The 19,971-nt window shown below is 41.5% G+C and overlaps 2 long non-coding RNA genes across 2 annotated transcripts; both read left to right on the forward strand.

The window, feature by feature from the left end:
* Positions 1-4,925: 4,925 nt before the first annotated feature.
* LOC134143685 (uncharacterized) lies at positions 4,926-10,433 on the forward strand. The gene is made up of 3 exons (XR_009959161.1): positions 4,926-5,121; positions 5,533-5,679; positions 9,623-10,433. It is a non-coding gene; the product is annotated as an uncharacterized LOC134143685 (long non-coding RNA).
* Positions 10,434-11,843: 1,410 nt separating this feature from the next.
* Positions 11,844-18,893, forward strand: LOC134143686 (uncharacterized). The gene is made up of 3 exons (XR_009959162.1): positions 11,844-11,959; positions 15,826-15,948; positions 18,089-18,893. It is a non-coding gene; the product is annotated as an uncharacterized LOC134143686 (long non-coding RNA).
* Positions 18,894-19,971: the final 1,078 nt, after the last annotated feature.

Consider the following 19,971-nt stretch of genomic DNA (forward strand, 5'->3'; position numbering starts at 1 on the left):
ATCAACAGTATGGCCCAGAATCTACATGAAACAGATTTTTCTAAAACCCTTAAGATTTTAATGATCTAATACCAAATTTTAGATATCTAATTTCTTATTCCATATCTGCAGTTTCCCATTGCTTTCATTCTTCAATATCAACTTTTGAAAGAGACACAATAACATTTAATTGTACTAATTTCAGACCATATCACATATTTCTATTTTGTTGTTAGTCCCTTCTAATTACAGTAATAATTACCAGCAGCATAGTAGTTTCAGATATGATATTTTATACAATACTTTATTTTGCAGTCTTGTTTGTAATATGGTAATATGATTTTGTAATATAGTATAGTTTAAAATCTTTTTTTTTTCCCTTGGATCAACTAATAAAAAAACTTGTATAATATGGATTGGTAAAATTGAGGCCACTTTGGCAGGTTTATTTCAAATGGGGATTTGCGAGCACCATAATTATAATACTCAATGAATTAGAGTGCATGTATGCATCTCAGGAGTTCTCTATAAGATGTGATTCTATCTATAGAAAACTGAAATACAGTGCTTTAAACGTACCCTGGAGGGTTTTCTTAGCAATCCAGAGACTTCTGGTAATACCCTCTGCATGTTTATACAGCACTTGTCACCCAGAGCATTCTAGTGCACTTCACAGAGTGAATGACAAGGCACAGAATTGCTTTTTAGCTCACAGAGCCATTACAGAGCAAGTTCAGATAGGGAAGTCATAGAAGAAAAATGTTAGTTATTTGTCTACGATGTAATTTCCCCATTTGAAGTTAGGGCTACCCTGCACTCCTGTAAAAAAATTCCTTGTTCTGACAGCTGTCTTTTGACACTTGATGGCTCTGTCTGAGCATTTCATTATTTCAGGAAAAAATGCTGAAGAAAGGGGAGCTGATTTCCTCTCAGCTCTCTTGTGACTGGAAGGGCTCCTTGCTCGTGCAGAGCTTCCTGCCCTAAAAATTCTGATCGCTTTACACAAATCCTGCAAACTCCTGGGAAGAAAATCTGTATTATCTCTCTAGTACAGAAAAGGAGCTCAAGGCACTGAGTGGTTATTGACTCATTTAATGTCACACAAGGTCAGCGAGGGGACTGAATGGATTTGTATTTTCCAAACAATATTTCAGGTGGCAAGGACTTGTCAGTTATTTACAAGCCAACAAACACTATGATGGGAAACTTCCCTCTGAATGTTATTCTGATAACGTTTATGGAATATTATTCGGGAAGGATGTGGTAGCCACCTCTGCACAAGTGTCATTAATAACTAAAGAGAAAATAAGAAATTGTGACACTGCCAACAGTGTAAGCAGTCTGTTCTGGCTGTGCTATCTTAAGGTAAGTTATTTTGTGTGGCTTGTTAAGTGGAGCATTTTCTCTATTGCATTGTGTTGTTTATTTGTTCTGAAGTTGACATGAAAGAAATTCATTGTATCTTATTTTTATGTAGGCTGAGATAGAGTGAAGTCAGCTGTCACAAGGACCCAAACCTGCCTTAAATTGGCTGCTGGCACACCATAGTATTTACTGTGAACAGACCTTGGGCCTCAGGGAGGCTATATATAACTCAAAGTAAAAAGCTTTAGATTTAGATCTTTTAGATCTTTTTAAAAGGCTGAGCTCTTTGGGGCTTGGTTTTGTAAGTTTTCCACGTTCCTCAGAATTTGGCTGGTATTGGAGGGCACTAAGGACCATCACACTGACACAGTCACAAAAGCCACAAAGTAGGTGAACAAATTCAATACAAAGAATAATTTTTATAGGAGTCTCACAAAAGTTTTGTTAAAATACACAATAAAAACTTTCCACAACATTTCACACTTAAACAAAATACCTCTGCAGCGTACCTAGCTGTGTAATTGCAGTTTTCTCTGCATTACAGCCTGAAATGTGTAGGAGTATTGTTTGCTGACTCTGGAAGACGTCATCTTCTGATCATTGCTCCTACAACAGTCTGTGGATGCTCCCAGATCTCACTATCATACCACAGGGCCGATGCTGATCCACCAATGGTTTAAACTGCAACACTATAATTAAAAGCTAGTTAATATAGTGCTATAAATGATAGAAGATAAGTGATAGCTGTGTTGACCAATTCTAATTTTATATGAAGTTTCTTTCCTAACCTAATACCATTCTAACTTACATATTAAATAATGCGTAGGGACAGAAATTATTTCTTTCGCAGTGCCTGTGTGTCACTCTAGTGACCTATAGGCAAGAATGTAAAGTGTTCAGGCCTTTCAGATGAAGGATGACTTTGTCTTAGAGGCTGTGCATTTACAAGGTGCAACTTAAGGCTGTATTTACCATAACCAAGCCCTGGAAACATTCTATTTTTTTTCCACACTATAATATTTGGTGAAGATTTTAGTTAAGGAGTTTGTCCATGATTTGAATAAATGAATAATGCCCTCTTGATTTGAGTCAGCCTTTTGCCAGACTGATCCCAGAATACTTCTCGTCACACCATAAGCAAGTGCGTTGCAATGCTCTTACGAGAGAATTTTAGCTCAGTTGTCGAAAAGTTTTACATTTTTGAAGCACCAGTCAAAACGTTGCCCTTAAGGAGAACCAAAGGTGCAGTGCTTCGCCAGAGTGCAACAGCAGCATGACACCCACGAGCTCAGGAAAGGGTGTACGGAGGCAAGCGAAGACACCTGGCGCTCAGGAGCCCACTGCCGGCGCTCTGAAGAGCGCCAAGCCTCAGAGCATAAGGTGTCAGAGGGAAAGTTAATAACATCTTTCAGTGTTTAAGCCTGAAAGAATGAATTTCTTTGATTCAGTTCCTGGTTGGTAATCTGAATCAAAGATACTGAGACACTGGGAAACAGACGCAATTTTGAAATCTGATTGGATTGAACCTTAACGCAGCAGCATGGGAAAACTTTCTTTCAGAAAGCTCCTGGGGTGTGGGACATTTCTCCTCTGCTTTTGTCACGGCACCACGAATTGGTGAGATCAGTGTGTGGAGAGGAATTGATGAAGTGCTCCCTATGCTTGGAGTCGTGATCTAGTAAGTTAAAAACATAAAATGCTATTTCATGTTGGAAATTGCTGTGCGCAGTACTGTGCCAGAATAAACTGCATAGCAGAAAAATTCTTTCTAGCTGTTTATCTGTCCATATACAAAGTGGGATTACAAAGTGAGTATACAAAGTGAGATTAACTGAGTAATTAATTCAAAGTGAATTCATTTTTTTCACGTGACTTATGAACCTTTTTAGTGCAAATAACACTAGGATTTCAAATCTCATCCATTTGTATAGAATCTAGTGCAATCGATTCTAGAAGTAGCCTAGAAATAGAGCAGAAATTTGCATTTTTTCAAACATTTTGCTGTGTATGGGAAAACCTGATTCTTGCTCACTTTTAAGAATTGCAGTTAACCCTGCCCCAGGATGTAGATGAACCAGGGATAATAAGAAAAGATGGATAAAAAATCAAGCATTTTAACCCAATCTCTGAACCCCCCTCCCCTGCACAGGCTCTGTAGAACCACAGGATTGCTTTCAGATTAGATGGGACAAAGATACCATTGATTTTGCTCTTTTCTGCTTTTCCCCACAACACTCCTTATAATTTTAGCTGTATTTTCATAGAGACTAGGCTTTGAGTTTTAACTCCTTTGTAAATTCACAGAACAGAATTTCCCCAAAGCCTGATGCAGTGTAGAGAGGGAGAAGTTTGACATGTATAATGGTGACATGGAAATTGTTTAAGTGTGTACCTGGATATTTATTATGTCTCCTTTGAATGTATTTGTGATTGAGGACTAATGAAGTCCAAATCTGAAAACTGACTGGAATTGTAGTCATTTGCCTCTTTGTATTCACATGATAAATCTCTTTTGCTTATTCCACCTCACAAAAGTCTCTGCCATAAAAATATGCAAATCATTTATCTCATGTCCTTAGAGTCCATGTAGCACCAAAAAAACGTGAAGAGGATGTGCAGCCAGTGGATAGTACATAAGGAGTGGTTAGCCAAATCTAAGGCTTGTGTCATATTGCATACAGAAGTTATTTTGTGGGCAATCCCATTGCTTTTGCCTCTAGGGGAGGGGGAGGGATAGAACAGCTTGTGGCAGTTTCAGATACCACTAGACTCACCAAGATGAGCTGCCAGCTTTTAGAGAGAACAGAAATGGAAAAAGGGTGAATGGAGTCTTGCATTTAATTTCCTAGAATATAATCCCCAATCAGATCAAATTAGCTCTTAGGTACCTGCAAAGGGTCTGAACAACCTGAGCTGGAAGTTCAAGTGTTAATCCCCTGTAAATTCCTGTGCAATCTGTACTGGGTGAAACTCCTGGTGGGAGTATGCCCCTGCGGCACTGATGCACATGTGCCGTTGCATTTTTTAAACATGAGCCTGCACAGAGTTTGCATCCCAGACGGGCAGAGGAGCTGAGGGCTGGAACAGAAAGTCATCTTTCATCACAGATTTCGCTTCCTGTCCTTAGCTGGGGCTGAACCAGGGCACAGATGCAGGCACACAGAGGTCTGATTTTGGAAGCTGAGCAGGTTTTCTAGCTCAGGCTCAGCTGTGCATTTATTTGATGGCAGTCGTTTGAAGCATTCCCAGAATCCATTAAAGGCTAAAGACTGCCCCAACACTTTAGATTGCAGGCAGTCTGAGTGCTCAGAATGGATAAAAGATTGAAACTATCCATCTATATTAATAAAATAAAATAAATAAAAAAGAGTACACACAACAAACCCCAAATGTTCTCATGATCTGGCAAGCCTTTTGTGTGCTGTCCTCTCCACATGCTGTTCAGCTGTGTTTTTCTCATTTTCATGTGGAAGGACTGTTCCCTTGGCTACCAGTGCTGGCCTGTAATAGTTGGCATTTGGACACTCAGAGCTAATAGGCTGAAAAACATCTCTGTGTTTCTCTTTTGTTCCTGCAGGAACCCAGGACACACAACTGGAAAAGGAAAGGTTTCTGGCAGGGAACATCTTCAGGTGATCCCATTGCATCTGAGGAGATGTAGCCCTGCTACCAGGTGGAGGTCAGGAGCTGCCCTGCACCTTTCCCTCCCGGGCGCTGCTCCTGCCAGCGTCTGCACGTCTGCCAGCCACGGCCCTTCCAAAGGAGCGATAACAGGAGGTGAGGTGCTCTAAGGAAATGTATCTCTCACCAGCTACATGACCCACAAGCAGCAGTACACCGTAAGGCATAGCGTGCACAGCCACCCTGGTGCAAACAGGAGGGGCAGATCACAGCAGTCTGCTGATCCCTGGCAGCTCTAATCAGTACCGCTCAGCCTTTCTCACCTTGCTGTATTAAAAACATCATTGCTTCCACAGGAGAGGAACGAGAATGGTCTTGTCTCCTCTTCAGACCTCGAGGTCCTATTTTCATTTGCCATCAAGTGTTCCACGAAAATCCATTTCATTAAAGCTACCACACAATAACCTTTGCAGAATTACCTGCTCTTTGTAGTCCCGCCATAGCCTGAGCCTGCTCTTGTTTAAATTACTGTTACGCTGAGGGACTCAAATACATCTTTTTCTCTAGTTAGGTGCCTGGAGCAAACTAACGTCCTTCCACAGTCATGAAATGCAACAAAGGGACCCTGATTCAGAGGGCAAGGTGAGGTTTGCAGTCTCTATGGAAACTGAAGAACGACCTAATGAAAGGCCAGACAAGGAAGCAACAATGCAGGTCTGTCAGATGAACGGAAACCGTAGGATCTCAGACACAAGTTGAGAAAACGAGGCAGTAAACTTGACAAGTTGATTGAATGTTGTAAGTTTGGTATCTGGGGCCCTGGTGAGGACTCAGTGGTGATCTCTTAATAGATAATTGACAAATTCTGTGGCACAGCAAGACAAAATACTGACACCTCTAATATATGTTGGGAGAAGAGGAGGAAGAGTCACAACCATACAAAGAGCATGCCTGCTTTATAATTTTTCTTCACATGTTTTCTGCTGCAGCTATATCAGATGAAAATAAGAGAAAACCTGATAATTTAGGAATGTGTCTATGTTGTTTGATGCGCATGCTAAGTGATCCTGTCTTTGTAAGCAGGGCCCATAGGCCCACGGCCTGCCAGAAAGGCTCAGAGGATAGAGAAAGTGGTTTGGGGCAGCCTTTATGAAGGGAGGAAGAGGAACATGGGAGGCACGGTCAGAGGTGCTGCATTCAGAGTTTTGGCTATTTTCCATGAATCTGCACCATTCTTGCAGGGTTCAAGAATAGAGGGAGAAAATTAAAAGCTTTTCTTGCTAAGCCTGCATGCTTGGCTTTGTACTGCTTGCTGGGAAGATGTGGAGACTGAAACCACTGTTTTCAGAGGCCAAAGAGGTTCAACTGTAGGGTCTTGCTGCTAAAAAGTGTTACAGTTCTCCTTTATTTAGCATGTAGGAGGCATAACCAAAGAGCTACCCCATAAGAGTGTGGGGTCCAATGAGTGGGTCCGTCTAGTGAGGTGGCTAGCTCAGACTGACAGCTCACATTTGCTCATTAGATGAATTGAACTCTGCATTTAAATTCTACAAAGCCTCTCTGTGTTCCAGGGTTTTGCAAATGTACCTGTTTCTCATTTGCTCAATCCTGTGTGATAACTCCATGACCTGGGGCTCTGCATTTCCCAGTTTGTTCAGGAAGCAACACTCTCAAGTGTGCCAAAGCCTCATTTGGGGCACAGCAGTACACAGTCACACAAGTAATTGCTCTTGGGCATATTGGCTACTGCTGACCAATTTTCTGTCATAAAAACATTTTTGCATTTGGATGTACAAGCCACACTTTTTATTTGTGCACAAGATAATTCTCCAAGAACATTTTCCTGAGGAATCACACTATATTGCAGTATGAGTGATATTAAAACACATCAAACTGTGACACTAATATGCATATTAATAAAATCTGTAGTATATTAAAATATAGACAAACTGAGTTAGAGAGGACCTGGAACTCTATTTCTCCATCCCAAGCCAGAATTATCTGTATTTATCATGCCTGGCAGATACCTGCCCTGTCTAACCTCTGATGGAGGCTTCACAGTCTCTGCAGGCAATCTTTTTCTGCGTTCACTGATCTTGCCCACCACAGATAGAAAGCAGTTTACTTTCTCTTGAACTATGAATGCTGTAAAAGGAGAACATGCAAACGAGGGAGAACTGCCTCACTCCAGCGACAGCTGTACAAGAGATGCAACGGTCTTTCTTAAGGGAAATCCCACTCAGTTCAAGTGTTTAGTTCAGTTCAAGTTGACTTCAATAGGGTATTGTCTATAGCCCAGTGAAGAACAATAGTCCTTTCACCACACAGGAAAGAGCAGACAAGATATGATTCCTCAACATCAAAAAAGATGACTCGCAAAGAGTCAACGTAAAATGCAGTTAATTGCAATGAAGGAGAGAGGCAGGATTAATTAGAGTAGACACTTAGCTAGTGTTGAGGATTGGCCCAGATTTATTTTTCACTGTGTCAGACTGTAACCACTTCATTTTTGCTGTTGGCGCTGTCATTATGATAACGTTCTAGAAATTAACTGCTTCATTTTATTTATTGGTAAGAGAAGAGATTAACCTTTTATGACACACTGCTGTTTTCAAACTAATACAAAGATTGCATTAGGAATCCAATGAGTTGACAGATATCTGGGATGAGAGGAAAGGTAAACAGTGAAAATCTGCTTCTCCCAATTCCTGTCCTAGGAGAGGTTCTATAAAGTGCACTATATCATAACTATATTTAGAACACTTAAATTAAAAAACTAATGCTTTTCAAGGGCAATGGTCTAGTTCCCCGAAGAAGGGAGCCTGAGGCAGAAGGCGCATCACTGACCTGGACAGCCCTGCTTTGTCTCCTCACCGCAACGTGTAGCTGAGAGGCCAAAGCTGTTGATCTGACTAAGCAGCCTGAAAGATTTTCCTACCCCTAGTCATGTAAAATTTTAAGGGTTTGTTTGATAGGATGGAATAGGGAAGACTACGTTGTCCTCTGCACAGATGGTTTCATATATCATTTTTCTGTCTAAAACCCTCCCATTTCAGACAAAGGAAATCAGAGGAAGTCCAGTGAGGAACATGCAGTAATGGACCTGAAGCACAAGGGAGTTTCAATCATGGGACCTGGCAAATTCTAGGGAAAATACATTAATATGAAAATAAATAATTTTGCAGGCTATTCAGTAGCAGTACAATACTAAAGAGGTGTTTGGGTGCAGAGAAACTGAAGCCACCTCTTCCTGAGCACTCACGCACCCAAAGCAAATGGGCTTGATATAACCCTTGTGTTAGACCTCCCTGGCCAAGCCGTGCTTCCAGGAACGCCTCTGACTGTGGGCTGCTGTCCTCAGACATGATGGACTCATGTTCCCTCTCAGTGCACCAGACATAACAACAGTGTTTAGACAAGTTTGTTTAGCTCAACACAATGATTTCTTGATGCAAGTAACAAATACAGCCTAATGAAAAGAAAAGCTGCAGAGACACATTTTATCATTGACTTAGAAGAGGAAACCAATGTATTCATATATGTTAGAGGGGGCAGTCTGCCTTAAAAAAAACAGAGGGATGAGACAGCTATGTTATTTATACTTGCTAGGATCCCATGGTTTAGAAGTGTTTTAAGCTCTGGTATAGCTTCTGTCAGAAGCTGATGGGCTTATGCAAGAGATCAGCCCCTGCCCTAGCTGATCCCTGGAAACCCTATGGCAATTACCAGACCCTGCTGTAGAGGCATCTTTCCTGAAAATCCCTGGCGAAGCTGCAAGGAAGAGAAGGAAAAATTTTCCCCTGTGAATAATTCAGGGTCACTAAAGGATGCAACAGGGGCCAGCCAGACCATGCTAATATGATACAAGCTTGCATTTGTTTTCTTAATAAAATAAAACTATACTGATGGAGTTCATGGTTCCTCTGGTTGCCAGGAGATTGAGTAAAGCCAACTGAAATCAAATGGACAATCTAAGTGCAACACACAGTGCAGGTGTCCTTTTTAAAAATCAAAAGAGACAGTATAAGTCATTAACACTTTTTTATCTTGTGATTTATTTTACCGAAATGAAAATATAGTGGGACATCACTGCAATTTCACTGTTTTCCTCCTGGAGAAAGCATTGGACAATTGTGATCAAAACCTCCATCAAAGAAAGCAGCAGTCCACAAGCAGCAAATGCTACCCTTGGTCTAGGGGACCAGAGAGTGCAGATGTGTATGACTGCAGTCTCCTGCAAGCTGCTGTTCGTTCTGCAGCCTGACAAGCAGAAGTGTGTTATCTGAGGAATGCAAGCTCCACCTTAAGAGAAAAACTGAAGACAGGTCTACCTATGATTTCAGAGCAATATTTGTACATTTGCTAATATCTCAGAGAGAAGGAGGAAAATATTCTGTATTCAAATAGCTACTCCCGTGAACCTGCAGTGTAAATAAGGTTTGATGATCACAGCAAGCAACAGAGTCCTCAGTGCAACTTTCTGCTTTGGAAGTGGTTGCTAGAATCTGCCCTCAACTCTCTTTGCTTGTGGTATCTTGGAAGAAAATTGTGAAATAATGTTTAAAAGTGATAAATGATGATATGTTTTGTTTTCTTTAATATATATTAACTTTGATTCCTATATTCTCATGGGATTTTTAATCTTCTACTTCAACAGGATACACTACATTTATCCTGAGAGTCAGAGCGCAGGCCCCACTCTGGCCCCTGGCACCTACTGGAAGAGCCCGAAGACCTTGTGCAGGTCAATACAATACAATTTTAAACTACATAGATTTTGCTCTGAAACTAACTTCTTTAATACCGACAAGTTCCAAGAAACCTTTCACTAAATGGATCCAGCCATGACCCTCCCCACCAGAGCCCATGGGAGCGTGGCCAGCGTGGGAGAGGCTTGGACACAGCCGGATGTCAGCAGTCACAGTTGAGACTACACTGCGTAGAGGAGGTTATGCTTTCATGTCATTTTTAATGAGCCTGAAAATAACATCTACCATAACCTCCAACATCTCTTTCAACATCTCTTTCTAACACTTCTTAAACCATAGCAGTCTCTGAAGAACATCTGCTCTCCTCAGTAATTTAGCATCTTGCTCTCCTCACCTCCGACCATTCCCCTGCTGAAGCACTTCCATTTTTTGTTAGTGCTGCTGCTTCAAAACTCTGTCAGGGTCCTTCCTTTCACCTGCTGAGAATTGCCATCTTGGCAAATCAGCCGTGCCACACTGCCTGCAAGGCTGCTGGTGCAGCTGTGCTGGCCACAGGTTGAACCACAAGGAGCCCTGCTGCAGCAGGTCTTGCCTGGGTAACTCACGCCACTACGGACTGCGCACACACACACAGCAGATACGTATTGACACGGATACACTGTTGCCTAAAATCCCACGGGAGACATCACCTTAAATTTATATACAAACATTATATGTTTTATGATAGATTCTGTATATAAAACATTACATCTTGCTGAACATGCTGTATCTGAAAGCAACTTTTATTTACACTCTGCAGACTCAGTGGAAGTCAAGATAAGCATCTGGTTTAACTTGCCTGGGGCTAATGTTGCTTCCACTCTGTCCTTCATGTGATGAGTTCATCACTTTCTCCCTTCATTGAGAAAGCTGGGAAATGTAGCAGCCCCAGAGTTTGATTAATGGTACTCAGAAAAAATCCACCCCTGTAGGTAGGTGAGGAGAGGCTTTTCAGTTAAGAATGGATTTTAAGAACACAATATCCCCATTTTAAAAGGACAAATACATCCTGCAAAGAATACAAGCTCTAAAATTCATTTACAGGTGGTTGTTCTTCAAGGACAGCAATGTTATCAGAGAATGAGGTGTCTTAATTGTTGATGGGATTCAGTTCTGCTGTTTGGAAATAAATATATTCAATTTCACTCAAGAAGTACCAGAGGTTTTTTCAAAGGGAGTAGAACAGCCAGTGCTCATCGTCTGCCCGCAAATGGGTCCATTTTTATTGCTAACGTGCCTGTAAAGCAGCAATGACTTATTAGCCTTGAATAAGCTCAACCACACTGAATGGCCTGCAGCTTCTCTTCTGCTCTTTTCAGCCTGCTTTTTAACACACGCCAGCTGGGAAAACACACCATCGTGCACCAACTCGAGGGCAAGCCTGGCAGCATATAAAGGCATGCTCGAAGCTCAGGCTGGCATACGTGCGCCAGGACCAGGCTGGCAGCGGTATCCCAGCCCTCACTACCTGCTGCTCTCCCCAGACCGTGCAATGGCGCCGTGCTGTTCTTACCGCAAGGAGCACGAGGCCACCACTGCCTCCCGGCACAGCCACTCCAGGCACCGGGGGTACCCAGGGGACTCTAGCAGAGGAGCCTGCGCTGAGAATAAATTTGTGCTGAACCCACAAGAGCACACTAGTCTCCCAGAGGGGAAGCTGCGTCAAGACCGAGCTCAGCCCAGCTTGGGTTTCAGACATCTCCAGGGAGGTCATGCTTCAGGCACATGGGTCCTCCAGAGAGCCGCTGCATGAGCCCCTTTGCCTTCAGCTGCAGGGACAAATTCACAGAAGTTGCTGCTGACTCTGCTGGGAGCAACAGGGCTCCTGAGAGCAGAATAGGTCCCACCAAAACCCCACTGATAATGTTCCGGGTTTCTTCACACTTTCCAAAAACAAACCTTTGCTGTTAGGTGTCTGTTCTCCTAGGCAGGTGTCTAAGAGGTCTACAGCTTGCAGTGCGAAGAGCTTGTGATAGAGAAGGAACAGTTTTCTTACTGAAAAATCAAGGCAGGGGGTGAGACATGCAGGTGGCTGAGGAAGGTTTAGGCAAAAGCTTTGCCAAAAAAACAGTATCAGGAGAGGTAGAAAAAGCCTTATTTCTCTTATTCTAACACATTTCCAGAGTCTATGGCATGGGGGACCTGCACCTAACACAAAAGCAGCCCTGAAAGTACTGAGTCTGGGGGCAACCAGGTGATAAATTTCCAAAGAAAGCAGAATTGCAAGGAAGCAATGCCTAGCTGAGGTAAGTGATTTTTATTCATACTGTTTCCAAGTCTTTATTACCATTAATACTTGTTTAAATAAAAGAGTTGGAAGAAAAATCCTCCTTGATGGCTTAGCAGTCTCACCCTTCGGTTAGATCCTAAGGATGTTCGTGCTTCTTATGTCTCAAGCTCCCAGCAAAGGCGAGTGAAGGCAAGAATTTATATTCCTGTTACATGTAGATTTAAACTGTAAGAAGAATTATAAACAACATTTTCAGGGCTCTCTCATATGCTATAAGAAAAGCTTAGAAAAGTACATCCGTGCATTTCTGTTTCCTTGTCATATTGTCTTTCACCTCTCCGCTTCCATTTCCCTAAATAGAAAGACAATAAAATTAACCTATTCCTTGGAGCTTTTGTGAGGATTTGTCAGTTAATATGTATTCAGCAAAATGGAATAAGTGCTGTAAAAGAGCTAAACACCATGATTATTCTCTCTCTCTCTCCATTAGCACATCATGTATGTCACAAGTAGACCAGATAAATAAAGAAATTAACTGTTCTCAGCCTAAGGCAAGTGAGAAAGGTAACGTGATGGCTGGATAGCCACTAATTAAAAACATGTGCTATGGGTTGACTCCTGCATCTAACAAAATGACCTGCTAAGTTTTGCAGAATTAAATGTATTTCTTTACTCATTTGAGCAAGCTCTGTGTGCAGCAAAGAAGTTCTAAGAATATGCCTAAATTAAACATGCTGCATATTTCCATGTGAAATGTGCTAGAAAATACACATATACAAATAAATACAGGAAATGAGATCTGCAGAGAATCATTGAGGAGGTTTCAAGATTCAGGGTACAAAATCTATTTACTGCTTCTGTTCAGTTCCTCCTTAACAAGCAGCCACTGTGGGAACAGATAGCCATGGATAGCTGATCTAGAGCTCTGTGCTGGGCAGCATCCTGTGGTGGAGGCAGAAAAATAGAAAGAAAAATTAAAATCAGAACAAGGACTGATTTTTTTCATTACCAACAAAGAAAAGACTCCTCAGTGCCCAAAGCTGTGTGATCATTTGCCTCTTCATCACGACTCTGCAAAATGCTGCGTCCTCTTCTGGCAATGTTTTGTATCTGGACAGGCAAATCTGATGGAGCACAAAGTAACTCTGTGAGCTTAAGGGCATACTCTGTCAGCTGTCCTGAGCTGCGATGCTCTGAGCCCACTTTGCAGACAGAAACCTCCCACTCCCTGCACAGGCTGACGGGGAGCCATGCACCCCGCGCTAGTTAAAACGGAGCATGTTGCAGCAGGGGCATATGCTGCGCAGCACTGTCATTTGCAATTGGCTCCACCTCTGCTGCTACTATAGTGACTTAAGTCCGATTTCCATGGTCCTTTTGGTGCAAAGGTTTAGGTTTAGTCACAAGATCATGAGCGTCTTCCCATTTGGTCCATCTCAAAGCACCGCTGGTGGTTATATTTTCACATCTGTCCAGAAAACCTTGGGTTTTGCTTTTGGAACAGCTTGCCCTCACTTAGAAATTGTTCATAATGCAGCAAGGGGTTATTTTCTAGCTGAGGCTGGCAGGAAATGTGCAAGTACTTAAGCTGAAATCATTTAATAGAAATAGGCTTTTTATACTGCATCACAGTCTGACAGAAAATTGCTGCACTTCTCTTATCGAAATGTTGCAGGGCAGTAATCATAGCTGTTGTCTGCTCAACCGTGAGTATGTCAGCAAGGGTGCAAAAGGAAACGGAGAACTTTCTGCAGAGTTTCTTGAAACTGAAATCCTTATTTGGGGAAATAAAACACATGTGACTACTAAAATCTGGCTGTGAAACCCATTTTGCTTTTCTTTTCCACAAATAACAACATCACAGTTCACATTCTGCTGGACATGACCTTCACTTGAGGGCAGGTGACTTTTACATCATACAGATGAAGCACCTTCCCTAGAAACCCCATACGCACTTAAGAGTGGGTTTTCCTCAAGGGACTAAACCACTCGTAAGTGTTGCCTGGAAGGTTGTAGAAGAAAAGCAACTTCTCACAGCACTTAGAATTTAATTACCCTTCCAGTTGGAGATCGCTGAGGCCCTGTTTTACTGGCTGAAAAGTTTTTCCAGTCTTATTTCTGCAGTAAAACCTCAGACACCTTCTCTCTCACCTTGATCATGGTCCCAGGTACTGCAGAGACTCAGAAGGAAGAGCTGGTCCCGCATAAGGATTTGGGATGCCAAAATGGGACACCTCACACATCGTGGTAAATGCTAAGAAAGGATGTGCCTGTAAGAAAATGCCTGAAATGTAATGTGCCTGTATATACATACATGTGTTCCCTTGAAAGGCTTTAAATGATATTCCTTATCCTGTACTGTATTCCCCAGTAAAAAGTCCCTTTTGCCCATTGGCACAGATAATGAGAATGGTCAATACATTATGTATAAAATGGATGGAAAGCTTCCTGGAATAAATCAACTCCTGAAAGTAATCTCCTCTGACTCTCCCAGGACTGTCTTCTCTGTGGCAGTCCTGTTTGATGGAGATATTCCCAACCGCTTTCAGATTCAGACCTCTGGAGCATATGAAGCACTGAAGCAATGATAGCACAGCAACTTCTGTGTCCCTGCTGAGCAGAAGAAATAATGATAGACTTTCTGACACAGCACCACGGTGTAGTAATTGTGCATTTTTAAAATATAATGACAAGTTCTGTCTTGTGTCTCTCCTCAGTGCTCTGCAGAGCTGCCAGATGGCAGCTGTGAGTGGCCAAGCCTCTGAAAACCTGCCTGCTCCATGCTGATGGGCTTGCAGTCCTAGCAAGCAGTTCTAGCAAGCCACTGGGATCCTGTGGAAAAAGCACCTTTCAAAGCATAAATTATACTAAAGTACACCAAGGAAAATACAGGCTTTTCACTAGTGCAGAGGCCTTATGGTCAGGAAATTGGGTTTTGTTGCCTGCTTCTGCCACAGATGTCTTGCATGATTCTTTTCTCTTTAACTCTGTTGTATGTCCTGCCTGCATGAAAAAAAACAAAAACCAAAAAAACCCTTTGTCTGTCACAGAGGAGACAGGAGGGTTGAGAGGGGTTGAGAAATGCCAAGGTACCTTCCCAGGTCTGCTCTCGCCTGAGCTGCCTCAGCAGCGCAGGATTACCCACTTCCGCATCAAACTGACACCTCCACTGCCTGCTTCCCCCTGCACGCAATTGTTCTGCAAGGCCAATGCCAGGATTTGGGATCATGATGGAACTGCATCATCTGGAAGGAGGAGAGCTGGACTGCGATGGAGAAGCAGAGATACCCTTCAGAACAATCAGCTTTTACAGGCTTACCTGTTCTACCAGCTCAGATTTCATTGCAATTTGATTACTCTAGCTCATGAAGTTCTGCATATTTTAGACTAGGCTTTATGTTAAACCCATGAACCATTTAGGTATTTTCATTCTGGGGCTTTAGAATGTAATTGTCATGCTTCAAATTTTGAATTATTTAAGGTAAATTGATAGTTTAAGTAAAGTTTCATAAGCTACATTTACATGGGGATGCTGATTGTAACTTCTGTCCAAAATCTAAGCTCAGTTCTAAAGCAGACCAAATCTTGCTCACATATTGTGATTCAGATCAGTGTTTAGCCTTCAGAAAAGACAAGCATTTTAATGCATTTTAAAGGAAAGAGTCAAGTCTGGTTGGGGGAAAAAAAAACCAAAAGAGCTACCAATCTTTTGTTATATTACCAGTCTGCTTGCTACTAAATCAAAGCCAGATGTGTAAATTAATAACAAAGATTTTCTCTTTAGGGATATCTGCCTAGCTGATGGAAACTAATTACCCCTGACACACACAGCTGTCACAAAGAAAATTGAACCTTTTCTTGTTCTCATCCTTTGAATTTCAGGAATGTCCTAAAGGAAGAGGAGGAAGAATTTGTGGTGAATGCTGTCCTTCAGCTTGCCTCCTCTTCTTTCGATAAGAACAATTATCAATGAGAAGCAGTGAAAATTGCAGATAGCATGTAAGAGTAAGTGTAATTTGCATTTATGAAGTAAACCAGACCATTTACCGTGTAGAAGAACTAGTAAAAGAAACCCAGTGAAGCAGGCTAGTTTTGCTCAAAGGCAGTCTTAGCGTGGGAAGTCTGATCAAAGTGGTCAGAATCTGATCGTCAGACAACGGAAAGCTCTTTTCTTTGAGTGGACCATGACATAGCTTTACATGGTCTTTCTGTTTCCGAACCACTCCTCGGAGGTGCCTAAACTTCTTTGGTTTCAGAATGGTTCCAGATAAGAAAAGAAATAATTGAGAGAAAACACAAGTTTGACTTGACTTTTTATGTTCCTAATACATTAACTGTTTTCCTGTCTCTTTTTAGATGTCTTCTGGTAACGCATAAATGCTTTAGTGCATGCAGATAAGGCAAGAAACATTTGATGCAGTATCTGAATCACGTTCCATTAAAATAGCCACCTATAGTTTTAATGAACATTTCAACCTTTCTGAGCCTGAGGCACCTCCTTATACAACAGATTTTCATGATACTCCAGCAATGCCATCCTACAGCTCTCATAGGACGTTTCCCATATCTTTAAATACTAAGCGTCCCCACCTGCTATTCTCAGCTAGAGATGTACCCAAGTACCAGAGCCACCTGCCTCCTGGTGCTGTGCAAATGGCTGATTGCTTTGTTAAAAAGCAGAATGAGCTAGAAAAGAGTCGTGAAGCAAAGCTACCAACTGCTTTCATGATGAGTAATTTGGACTTACTTATATTACTACCAATGGATGGAGTTTTTGCTGATTTTAGTGATGCTGAATGATATAGTATCAAAGTGTGAGTTGACCGGCATTTGATACAATTCCACATACATTTGTGGAGACTGTGAGAGATAGACAAGATCTTCATGTTTCTCTTCACTTCTCACTGTTTGCTTATTCTTGATGGTAAGCACGCTGCAATCTTGCAATTTGGGATTCATAACTATAAACATCTGAATGGTGGGGCTCTGCTCCAAGATAGCCATCTAGGTCCTCTCTAATAGCAAATGGCAAGAATGTGGCTTGCTGCAGGGTAAGACATCTCTCCTGGACCAAGATGAATTGCTATGTGGCGGTTACTGTCTGTTGGCTAGAGGAGGAGTGTAGATGAATAGCTGAAACCAGATGATTAGTTTTCAGATGGTTAAAATAAGGTGAGACAAATCTACCCTTTGCAGCTGTATCCGTTTTGCTTTGCTTTTAAAAGATCTGTTTGGTTTTACAAAACTTGAACAAGTTTCTTGCTTTCAGGACAAAGTCATGAAAATTTAAGAAGAAACTTCCCCTGTTGGCATATTATTATTCTTTCTTAACCATCTACTGCTATTTTTTTTCCTCCTTCCTGTAAAGCACCTGGTATTGGCCACTCTGAGATAGCTGATGGATTGAAAGGAACCTTTGTCAGAGTGCAAGATGGTAATTCAGCAATTCTGAAGTCAGCATTTCTGATATTGGAACGAATACGGAGTCATGCACCCGCCACAGACACTCACACTGTTGAAAGTTCACATTTGTCTGTTCCTTGCCCTTCCTCAATTACCAGCTTGAAAATCCTTTCAAGGATTTGTTCTTGAACAAATCTATTCAAGATTTGGTCTTCTGTTCTACCAGTCTATGTTACAAGGAGGCAAAGTGCAACTCACGTTGGGCTGCCTCTTCCCCTGGCCAGCTTTTGCTTCTAGCAAGAAAAGCATATACAAAATCCTACTTTTAAATAGTGCTCTATTTATGCAACAAACCATAGCAATCCTGAAATAGAACTGCAAACAGAAAGGAAGTCCTTTCAATTAACACCATTACTATCAATTATGCAGTGAAGGGGAAAAAATGGACTTAAAAAAAAAGACTAATTACAATTAACAACTACTGATACAATTAATTTGACTGCAGGACTCTCAGAGGAATCCAGGATGGAAAGCCATGTGTTACAGTCCACATCTGAGTATGACAGGATTTGATTTGGGGTTTTTGCCTTTTTTTTTTTTTTTTTTAACTAATGTGAACTTAAAATTAGTCTAGTACATATTTTTAAAATAATCTCTCTCTCTCTCTCTCTCTCTTTTTTTTTTTAACCTAGGGCATTGCATAATAGCATCTTATTTTCTCACTGTATTTACCTCTTTCCAGCTGCAGGCAGGCAGAGTCCTGGGAGCACACGGGAAGGGAGGCAGACGTGTGCATGCCTGTTGGGGCTGTTCTCTGCTGGAGAGAAGTGACGATCAAAACTGCCTGTCTTTACTAACTCCCTGGTGAGCAGTATGATTTAAAAGTATTCCTAAAGGAATTAAAAAGAATTGAAGACCAATGAGTCTGACATCTCTACCAGGCAAACTGGTGGAAACGATGGCAAAAAAACGAATCAATAGGCAAATATGGTAGAGCACAAAGCTGTCAAGTCAGTGCAGCTCTTACAGACAGAAGTTGCCTCCCAGATCTGTGGGAGACAAATCCCAGCAAAGCACTCAACTTGCCCAGCTTTGTTACCAATGTGACAACAGCCACCAGTGCAATAAGACCAGGGAGGAGCACAGCAGGGACGTGGTCCCAGAAACCAAAGGGCTGCAGTGCAACGAAGGGAGGACACAGTGGCCAGGTTTGGTGACTGGTGCAAGTCTAGCATTGAAAGTAGATTGTAAGAGGAGGGTTCCCAACAGAAACTGGGAGCAGGACTGCATAATGAAGTTATCACACAGACGTGACGAAATAATTAAAGGTCAAAGAGATCATGCTAAAAAACAGTAAACTCAGTTCTTGAGCCTCTTAATGAGTTCTTAACTATTCCAGTACCGCTGCCGCTCATATGCACAGGAGGAGGGTTTTACTTTATAACAATAAATGATTTACTGGCTAGCCTCCTCGACTACTCCTTATTTGCCATTTAAATTAACGGCATTTGTCTTTCCTTTAAAGAAATGGTTATTGCAGCTTTCCCATGGGGGCAAAAGATAGATGTCTATTGTTCTTCATGATATTACTATCATTTTTTTTAAAGAAGTCTAAGCTGTTTTCTTATTCATTTGAACAAGGAAAATAAACAGCAAAAATGATTTAAGTTTGCATTGCATAAAATAAAGATGAAATCACATTGTGTGGTTTTGCTATACATTTAGGAAGCATTTTTTAAATTCACATATTCCAAAAAACGTAGATATTTACACTGAGGTTCAGTAGCTTGTTCACAGTAGGATAATTTCCTTCATTATGATTTATATTGCTTGCCTACTGAAATTATATGTTTTCTTCTCCTTCTTGTAAGATTTGGGGTAATGTGAAAGGATTGTAGTCAGATATTAGTTCCTGTGGATATAACTCACTGATTAGTGAGTATTATAAGCTTTCTTGTGTCTTGCCCACAAAAGGTAAGAATTTTATGCCCTGAGTTAGAGATGGTAACATTTTTAGCATAAACTGCAACAGCTCGGTCTTTATCCTTGGAGGCTTCTGGTTCAGTCCCATAGGAGCACTGCACATAGCCCTTAACATAATCTGACACACACATTAAAATGATGTGAATTAGTGCTAACTTAAAAATTTTGGAGTAAACTCCAAGTAATCTACTGCCTGATTAGGCCTGCAATATTAGGCATAGCAACTTACCCATCATTTGTGCTTCAAGTTTTTTCTTTTGATCTGGTGAGGAAGTCCACAACAGTCATCAGAAATCACAGCAAGCCTGGAGAATTTAGGTACTGAGAGCCAATGGCCCTGTGAATTCAGGGGGGGGGGTCACTGGAGAGCAGATACCAGGAGTTAGGTGTGCACGACGCAATGGCAGTACACAAACTATACTTAGAAGCCTTCTCTTGCAATACTTTAGTACATCAAAGCAGGACTTTACTAGCTTTTTCACCAGTGGTAAGATGGAGAGAAGCTCTGTTCTGTTCATTGTCTGGGAAAAAGGAAAAAAAGATATTGCTACAACTTTATAGAACAATTTGGTTTTCATGATTTAAACATCTGTATTGCCTAGTTAGTTCACACTCCGCATAAATTTACTTCATGGTAATAAT

Source organism: Rhea pennata, chromosome 8 (genome assembly GCF_028389875.1).
Source record: "Rhea pennata isolate bPtePen1 chromosome 8, bPtePen1.pri, whole genome shotgun sequence".
Lineage (NCBI taxonomy): Eukaryota > Metazoa > Chordata > Aves > Rheiformes > Rheidae > Rhea > Rhea pennata.